The sequence below is a fragment of the Micropterus salmoides genome, unplaced genomic scaffold (assembly GCF_014851395.1).
Source record: "Micropterus salmoides isolate LMB-PRFRI ecotype aquatic unplaced genomic scaffold, ASM1485139v1 Ms_hic_scaffold_2168, whole genome shotgun sequence".
NCBI lineage: Eukaryota > Metazoa > Chordata > Actinopteri > Centrarchiformes > Centrarchidae > Micropterus > Micropterus salmoides.
Window position 1 is genome coordinate 8081 of NW_024041338.1, and position 9713 is coordinate 17793.

General features: G+C 39.9%; 1 long non-coding RNA gene across 2 annotated transcripts; it reads right to left on the reverse strand.

Moving 5' to 3' along the window:
• Nucleotides 1–320: 320 nt before the first annotated feature.
• Nucleotides 321–9265, reverse strand: LOC119916774. 2 transcript variants are annotated; one of them, XR_005447158.1, is made up of 5 exons: nt 9119–9265; nt 8746–8863; nt 7594–7762; nt 6256–6388; nt 321–356 (listed from the first exon to the last, which is right to left on the reverse strand). It is a non-coding gene; the product is annotated as an uncharacterized LOC119916774 (long non-coding RNA). The 2 variants fall into 2 exon arrangements; XR_005447157.1 differs by lacking the exon at nt 321–356 and having other exon boundaries at nt 6185–6388; nt 9119–9259.
• Between the last annotated feature and the right edge of the window lie 448 nt (nt 9266–9713).

Genomic DNA, 9713 nt, shown 5'->3' on the forward strand with positions numbered 1-9713 from the left:
AGAGAGAAAGAGAGTGAAAGAGAGAGAGAGAGAAAAGAGTGAAAGAGAGAGAGAGAGTGAAAGAGAGAGAGAGAGAGAGGATGTAAGGAGAGAGAGGGGAGGGAGGCAGCCTACACAATATACACACAGAGGTACAGACAGCGAAGGTAATGTTGCTATAAACTAAATGAAAAATGGTACAGATATTTATAATAGTGTTAATGGTAACCATCATAATGTTAATGATTATAATAACAATAATAACAATAAGACTAGCAACAATAGTCGTTGCAGTAGAGGGTGTCGAGCAGGAACACGGGGGCAGCAGGCGACCCGCAGCCACAGATCCAGACTCCACAGCTCCAGAGCCAGAAAACCTGCAGGAAGTGATAGGAGGAGAGGAGAGGGACGAGAAAGCACAAGACTACCAGAAAGGGGAGAAGTTGTGTTAGTAACATGCAATAATGGGATAAGGTTGCATACAGAGGGAGAGAAAGTAGAGGAGAGAGGAGCTCAGTGCATCATGGGAAATCCCCCGGCAGTCTAGGCCTATAGCAGCATAACTAAGGGATGGTTCAGGACTACCTGAGCCAGCCCTAACTATAAGCTTTATCAAAGAGGAAAGTCTTAAGCCTACTCTTAAATGTGGAGATGGTGTCTGCCTCCTGAACCCAAACTGGAACCTGGTTCCACAGGAGAGGAGCTTGATAGCTGAACGCTCTGGCTCCTAGTCTACTTTTGGAGACTCTAGGAACCACAAGTAACCCTGCATTCTGGGAGCGCAGTGCTCTGGTGGGGTAGTAAGGTACTATGAGCTCTTTAAGATAAGATGGTGCCTGACCATTAAGAGCTTTGTAGGTAAGAAGAATGATTTTAAATTCTATTCTGGATTTTACTGGAAGCCAATGCAAAGAAGCTAAAACAGGAGAAATGTGATCTCTTTTCCTGGTTCCTGTCAGAACACGTGCTGCAGCATTCTGGATCAGCTGAAGAGTCTTAATGGACTTTTTCAAGCAGCCTGATAATAAGGAATTGCAGTAATCCAGCCTAGAAGTAACAAATGCATGGACTAGTTTTTCTGCATCATTTTTAGACAGGATGTTCCTGATTTTCGCAATATTACGTAGGTGAAAAAAGGCGGTCCTTGAAATTTGCTTAATGTGGGACTTAAACGACATGTCCTGATCAAAGATAACTCCAAGATTCCTCACAGTGGTGCTGGAGGCCAAGGCGATGCCATCCAGGGAAACTATATCTTTAGATAATGCGTCACGGAGGTGCTTAGGCCCCAGAGCAATAACTTCAGTTTTATCTGAGTTTAACATAAGAAAATTACAGCTCATCCAGGTTTTAACATCCTGAAGGCACATTTGAAGTTTAGCTAACTGATGAGTTTCATCTGGCTTGATCGATAGATATAACTGAGTATCATCTGCATAACAATGAAAGCTTATGGAATGTTTCCTGATAATATTGCCTAAAGGAAGCATATATAAAGTGAAGAGGATTGGTCCAAGGACAGATCCTTGAGGAACTCCATGAGTAACTTTGGCGTGCATGGAGGACTCATCGTTAACATGTACAAACTGAAATCGATCTGATAAATAGGACTTAAACCAGCTTAGAGCGGTTCCTTTAATGCCAATGAAATATTCCAGTCTCTGCAATAGGATCTGATGGTCAATGGTATCAAATGCAGCACTAAGATCTAATAAAACCAGTACAGAGACAAGTCCTTTGTCTGATGCAATAAGGAGGTCATTAGTAATTTTCACCAGTGCTGTCTCTGTGCTATGATGAGCTCTAAATCCTGACTGAAAATCCTCAAATAAACTATTGCTCTGTAGAAAGTCACACAGCTGTTTAGCAACTGCTTTCTCCAGAACCTTAGAGAGAAATGGAAGGTTAGATATAGGTCTATAGTTTGATAAAACATCCGGATCAAGTTTGGGCTTTTTCAGAAGAGGTTTAATTACAGCTACTTTAAAGTACTGTGGTACATAGCCTGTTGATAAAGATAGATTGATCATATCTAGTATAGAGGTGCTGACTAAGGGTAAAACATCTTTAAGCAGCCTAGTCGGGATGGGGTCTAAGAGGCAGGTTGATGGTTTAGATGAAGAAATTATTGAAGTTAGTTGGTAAAGAGAACTCCTGAAATGGAGGAGCAGAGAAGTGTGTTAGACTGCGACTCTGCGTAGGGTTTTGGGTGGGTAACTGCTGAAAAAGAAGGGCAGAGAAGTGTGTTAAACTGCGACTCTGCCTCCTGGTCTCAACTCTGGGTTGTCATGGATTTGGTCCACTAATAAACTTGGCCAGATTTCTAGAAATGAGAGCTGCTCCTTCCCAAGTGGGATGGATGCCGTCTCTCCGGATCAGACCAGGTCTTCCCCAGAAAGTCTGCCAATGATCAACAAAGCCCACATCGTTTGCTGGACACCACCTCGACAACCAGCGGCGGAATGACGACATGCGGCTATACATGTCATCACTGGTCAGATTTGGCAGGGGTCCAGAGAAAACTACGGTGTCCGACATTGTTATTTGTTATTTATGACGTTACGGCATTAATTAAATCCTACGAAAGGACAAGAAAAAATTTAAGACCTTGGTAAATGAAATTTAATACCTTTGTAATGAAATTTAAAGACTTTTAAGGTCTTATTTCTTGAATATGAAATTTAAGACTTTTAAGACCCTGCGGGTACCCTAAAACTTGAAAAGCAACCATTCATACAGCAAGACAGACATAGCCTGTATAACAAGCAATAATTAAAACATTCCCAATTTATCTGATCCTTATTATCAACTCAGTGTTGGGCAAGTTACTCAGAAATAATAGGCCTATAGCTATTACCTACTAGTTACTTAGCATTCTCCTTAAAAAAGTGATATTAGCCACTCTACTTACTCAGAGCTGCCAACTGTCACGCATTGAGCGTTAGACTCACGCAATTGACGCTTTCCACACGCCCTCACGCCATATGTTTATTTTCTCACGCATTGAAAAAACTAATGCAGTCTATAACAAATTCCGTTGACTCGCGCGATAACACCACCCAGCCGATGCGACACTGGCGGACGCTGTGACAGGAATCAAGCGAACCTGCTATCGCACAGTGAGTGGCAGACCGTTTGTGATCGGGTAACGTGGCTGGTCGACTTTTGCAATCTAAAAATGTATAATCAGCACAGCTTTGTTCGGTTGGTAATGTGAGCTGCACAAAACTGCTGAGGTTAACATGAGGATTTGTGGTGAAGTTTTTTCAGTTAGTTTTGTTTTGCACGGGTCTCATCCATGTGCTCCCAAACGGGTTCTGTGTCTCTCTGTCTGGGATTCAGTCATATCAGCAGAGCAAGTTAATGAACAGCAGATTATAGGGTTGGGAGATTTTGAAAAATATTGTGAATTGTGATTAAATGATGACATTATTCTCATAATAATCTTTCTGGAGATGTCAGATTACACAGATGTGTGGGATATATGCAAACATTTTTCAAGATTCAGTCCGTGAGTTTCTGACTGAATTAAAATGAATTTGTTAATTATTTATTTGTGGCGACACCACGCCTCAATATCAACGCTGACCGCCACATATACTAGTAATAGGAGTAAAATCATAATTCATTGCAAAGCTTCCCACAGCGCATAGATTTGCTCAGCACCTCTGCTTGCTCGCTCCCTCTCTCTCTCACAAATGGAAACGAGGCTGTGTGTTTATAGAAAAACTAGAGGATTCTAGTTGTGAATTCTAAGAAGTCATGTCTATCTATTTTCTTAACACAACCCTGTCAATGTTCGGAGACCCACCTTCAAATAACTTATAAGTAGCATGTAAGGAGCCAAGCTAAGAAGTATACAGTGAGGAAAATAAGTATTTGAACACCCTGCTATTTTGCAAGTTCTCCCACTTAGAAATCATGGAGGGGTCTGAAATTGTCATCGTAGGTGCATGTCCACTGTGAGAGACATAATCTATTTATTTGTATGATACAGCTGCAAATAAGTATTTGAACACCTGAGAAAATCAATGTTAATATTTGGACCAAAAAGTTCTATTTTGGTCTCATCTGACAACATGACTTTCTCCCATGACTCCTCTGGATCATCCAAATGGTCATTGGCAAACTTAAGACGGGCCTTGCCATGTGCTGGTTTAAGCAGGGGAACCTTCCGTGCCATGCGTGATTTCAAACCATGACGTCTTAGTGTATTACCAACAGTAACCTTGGAAACGGTGGTCCCAGCTCTTTTCAGGTCATTGACCAGCTCCTCCCGTCTAGTTCTGGGCTGATTTCTCACCTTTCTTAGGATCACTGAGACCCCACAAGGTGAGATCTTGCATGGAGCCCCAGTCCGAGGGAGATTGACAGTCATGTTTAGCTTCTTCCATTTTCTAATGATTGCTCCAACAGTGGACCTTTTTTCACCAAGTTGCTTGGCAATTTCCCCGTAGCCCTTTCCAGCTTTGTGGAGGTGTACAATTTTGTCTCTAGTGTCTTTGGACAGCTCTTTGGTCTTGGCCATGTTAGTAGTTGGATTCTTACTGATTGTATGGGGTGGACAGGTGTCTTTATGCAGCCAACGACCTCAAACAGGTGCATCTAATTTAGGATAATAAATGGAGTGGAGGTGGACATTTTGAAGGCAGACTAACAGGTCTTTGAGAGTCAAAATTCTAGCTGATAGACAGGTGTTCATACTATATATACTAAATAATACTTATTTGCAGCTGTATCATACAAATAAATAGTTTAAAAAAATCATACATTATGATTTCTGGATTTTTTTTTTTTAGATTATGTCTCTCACAGTGGACATGCAATTACGATGACAATTTCAGACCCCTCCATGATTTCTAAGTGGGAGAACTTGCAAAATAGCAGGGTGTTCAAATACTTATTTTCCTCACTGTAGCTATGTTAACGTTACAGTTGGGTTGTCGAGGTTAGCACGCTGTACTAGCTGCTGTTCAATATCGATTGCACACCCCACCCGTGCCCAGCACCACAGTTACAGGGTAATTATGTGTGAAACACTGTACTGACACGCCCACCCCCCCACCTTACAACTATGGCGTCAAGCCATTAGAGGACTATGGACATTAGGACCCTTCAGACCCAGCATCCTCTGCAGTGGTAATCTGCATCTTGCCACTGCAGAGGCTCTTTCACACAACATGATGGAGAAACTAGTTTAATTAGTATTTATATATTATAATATTAGACTAATGTTAAATTTTAATCTAATAGTATACTGTTAGTTTGTTAATATATTAATTATACTATATTGTCATTTTATATAATAGTATATAGTAATAGCCTATATATAGCCCACCACTAGTATAATATTAATTCCAGTTGGACAAAAAAGCAGTTTCATGTTTTCACTCATTAAATCTTGGTGCAAGAAAAATGGCCTACACTGGCCTCTTAATTTGTTAAAGCTACTATCTCATCAATAATCAGAACCATTCATGCAGGAAATGAAAGTTTACTGTAGCGCGTCAAACTTTTTATATCCCGCCCCATCCAGGCTGTGATTGGTCAGTTGACGAAAGTGACGTTGATGAGGACATCGATTTTAAGAAAAGTTGAACATGTTTCAACAAAAGGAACCGTATGTAGCTAAATATCCAGCTAACCAACCCCACAACCTCCTTATCTTCTCCCTGCTGTCTTCTGACTCACTTTTTGTAACAAGCTGCTCAAGCGGTCACCAAGCGACCCGCCCACCGGGATCTCTCCCGGTGCTCCGGTGACTAGCTATGTTTTTCCCCGACACATTTTCCACAACTCTCATTTGACTGACACTAGCTTGCGTCGCGTCCAGGGTGGGGGGGTTCAGTAGGTTGTAGTTACTCGCACATTGTGCTCGTAAATAATTTTTCCGTTTGCATGTATCGATTTTTAGGAGCATATGCGAGCAAAATAATGTATGTGTATATATAAATATATACACATACATTAAGGGCTCTACAGTGCCACCATTTTACACACACATTTGTTGAGGTGGAAATGGTTTCAGTATGTGCATCAGAACCTTTCAAACATTTTCAGCATATTATACAGATTAAGTGACATTTTGGTCACTACATTATAATCTTTGTATTAAAGTTTCAATACAGTTTCATCTCTATGACGATGCAAAGCAAATCATCACCTTGGTTTGCTATTGTTCCCAAAACCAACATTAGAGGTGGTATGGAACTGAAATATGAACTGATTTATTGTTTGACTGATGATTGTGTATGTTTGGTGAGCGTGTGCTCTTACTCTTTACTCTCTCCACTCAAAATTGGCAATTTTGGAAATGAGGCTCAGCACCCTTGGATTGACAGCATACTGGCGTCCCTTTTCTCTTTGTGTGACTTTGGTCCCTTGAGCTGGGTTGATTTTGAAAATGCATCTGTTGTGAAAAAAAAAAGGTTTCTTTCAACGCAACACATTCAGATTGATAACTAGTCCTGGCATTAAAAATATGTGAAACAATGTTAAGTATTCTTGAAGCTGCACCTAGCAATTTCTGACCACTAGAGGGTGTTGAGAACTCAAAACTGTAAACACCAGTGGCGGAATGTAACTAAGAACATTTACTGAAGTACTGTTCTTCAGTACAAATTTGAGGTACATGCAACTTTATACCTCTTACGTACTACATATCAGACGTAGGTATAATTCTTTTTACGTTTTTAGTAGTTACTTTCGATAACAGTTTTTCATACCCTTCAGTAAAAAAAATGTATCTCCACATGTTAGTGATAAATTCAATGATGGTGTTCCTTAATGGGCTGAGAAATTACTCCTCCTCCTTCAGCTAAATAATCTATTTAAACCTGCCTTAGTTCAGCTGGAAAATGCTTTGTCACATAGCTGAAAACAGGCTGTTTTTCGGACTGCTTAGAGATACATGATTCTCACAGGACAGTGATACTACAAACACACAATTGAATATGACGCATTGCTGCATATTAAACTACCCAACAGTATGTAAAGGAGTAAAAATGAACTCAACCTTAAACATCTACAGCAGTTAAATGCAACATACACATTAATGCAGCAGGAATATTAAACCAGAAACATCAGATATAATAGAGAAACACTGACAGGAACATTTTACTGCACTATAAGTACTTTTACTTTGAAATTTTAGGTACACTTAGCATTTTACTTTTATTTAAGGTTTTGAAGTATTTTCACAGTGTGGTATTAAGTCTGGGATCTAAATACTTCATCCACCACTGTAAATACACAGTCGAAAAAAAGTGTTTTGGGGAAATAACAGGGTGGCAGTACATGGTGGAAAGCAGACCCACAGTGATGACTCTCACATTGCAAAGGCTAATTGTACTGCACCAAAAAGCATTTAATATTGATTTTTGTAACTTTAACGTAAACATGTTTTAGAGCTTAACAAGTGAAAACTGTGCACATTTTAACAGCATTGTTGCTGTATAATCCTTAATTGGAGTAAAAAATGATGCAAAACACAAGAAATACTGTTTAAAACCCAAAAATAAATGATATTCAGGTCTCTTTGATGACAATTACCCAAATATATAAACAAGATCAACTTTGACCTGTGCTTCAGTGTAATGCACACTCAATCCATACCTCTGGCAGAACTCCAGTGTAGCTGCAAGTTCCACTGGATAGTCAATGTTGTGCAGGTTATATGAGCAGAACATCATCTGGAACACGTTAGTAAAGCTGGGAAGCTGTTTGGTGACTATAACCTGGTCCTCTGCAACCATGAACATCTTGGCAGTGAGTGGGCTGTTACCTGTGAAAAGTGCAAGTACAGTATGATTACCATGGCCAAAAAATAGCAGGTATATGGATCCAATGAGGTTAAGTAAGCCAGGAGCTGTGTTGAGCACACTGCTTTGTTAACTTTATTACTGAATAGCTCACATTCTGTCTATACTGCAAACAGAAACTGTGCCAAGTAAAAATACATAAGACAAGGAACTTTAACAATAACACAAGAAATTATGTTACATGATTTCTTCAGCTCTAAGCATGTTTGTTTTTGCAGTGTATAGTGCAGTCATTCTGACCCATTACATGTGTTAACCAAATGTTTCAAAATAAGTAATTTCACCTACAGATGAAAATCATTTTACAGCACAACCTACCACAGACCACAATGCAGGGTGTCCAGGGTCAATGTTTCCCACAAGTTCATTTATTTGTGGCAGCCCGCCACAATATCAACGCTGACCACTACAGATTGATTTTCTTTTTTTTTCCTACTAAGCCTATTTAAATTCATTGCAGAGCGTGGTAGCGCATTTGCGCAGCACTTCCTCTTGCTCGTCCCTCTCTCGCTCTCTCTCCCTCATGGAACACGCTGCACAAATCTGTCCAACACAACACTGTCAATGTCTGAGATGGACATGAGCTTTTAAGGCAGTGTACTTTTTTAATTTTTGCTTGCAGTCTGAAAAGCAACATGGATAGTAACTGTTTGCCTCATGTCTATATAGTAGCTGATGATCAACATAGCTTTTAATAGTTTTCAGGGACATATCACATGAGCGGCAAGTAAACTTTGGCGTAACATATGCCATTGTAGCCCAATGTTAGACAATCTCTTGACTACGTTATCCTGCATACAAGGAATTAGGAACTCAGAGTAATAACACTGCAAGTAATAACTGCACTCTGAATTTATAACACGGTAAGCAAAAACTCTACATAACCACTGTGCACACACTCACAAACTGCCTCAAACTAAGGTTGCATGTGTGAGATGCGACATACCAAGGGCAGCGGTCAACCAACTCTCCCTGTCGTCGAAGGCAAGATGTTCTGAAGAGCGGCCCGCTGTGAAGTTAGTAACGTCACCGTCTGCAATTGTAGTCTGTACAAACTTAAAATGCTGCAAATAACACAACAAGAAATGTTTAATTGTTACGTGAGAAAATCACTGATAATTAATAAACCAAGAACCTTTCTTTAAACTAAGTTACTAACACTTGGTGCACATGGTCAGAATGTGCTACCGTTAATGTTAATGCCTAACGTTAACTGGCAAGGTTGCTTAGCTACTTAGCTAGCTAGCTAACGTTAGCTTCATAAAGCCACCGTCGGTAAACGTTTCTAGGCTTGTACGGTAGTTAGACTTATTTCTTACCTTCTTCTTCAATTGGGGAAATACCCGCAAAATGCGAAAACAGCCGAAAAAGTGTACAACAATGTTAGGCCGTCGAAGAAAAGACCGCGTCGTCCATGCTCTCTGCAGACTTTGCGATGAGCATCAGTGCGCAGCAGCAGGCAAGCTGCAGAGTCAGCTCCTATTGGTCTGCTTGTTGCTGGTTAAAACTTGATTACCAGTGAGCCAATTTAGAATTCTGATGATGCTGAAACAACAATGGCCATTGCACAGTAAAAAAGTTAAGAGTGTGTTAACATTTATAAAATAAATAAGTGAATTAAAAATAAGATTATTTGTGTTTCATTAAACTGGAAAAGGCCTGCTGTTCAGAAAAATCATGTGATTTCCACATTCTGGAATTGTGCAACAAAACCATACATGTTATTATTATTGATATTTTTCTTAAATCAAATAAAGTAGAGTCAGCTTTATTTACACATGGGTTAAACACAACACAGTCGATCCAACATCTTTACAGAGAAAATGGTGAACAGAGATGCTCATCCTATTCACAAACACACTCATAAGGTATAGAACCAGCTTTAAGTGTTTTGTTATCTGATCAGAATGTGAA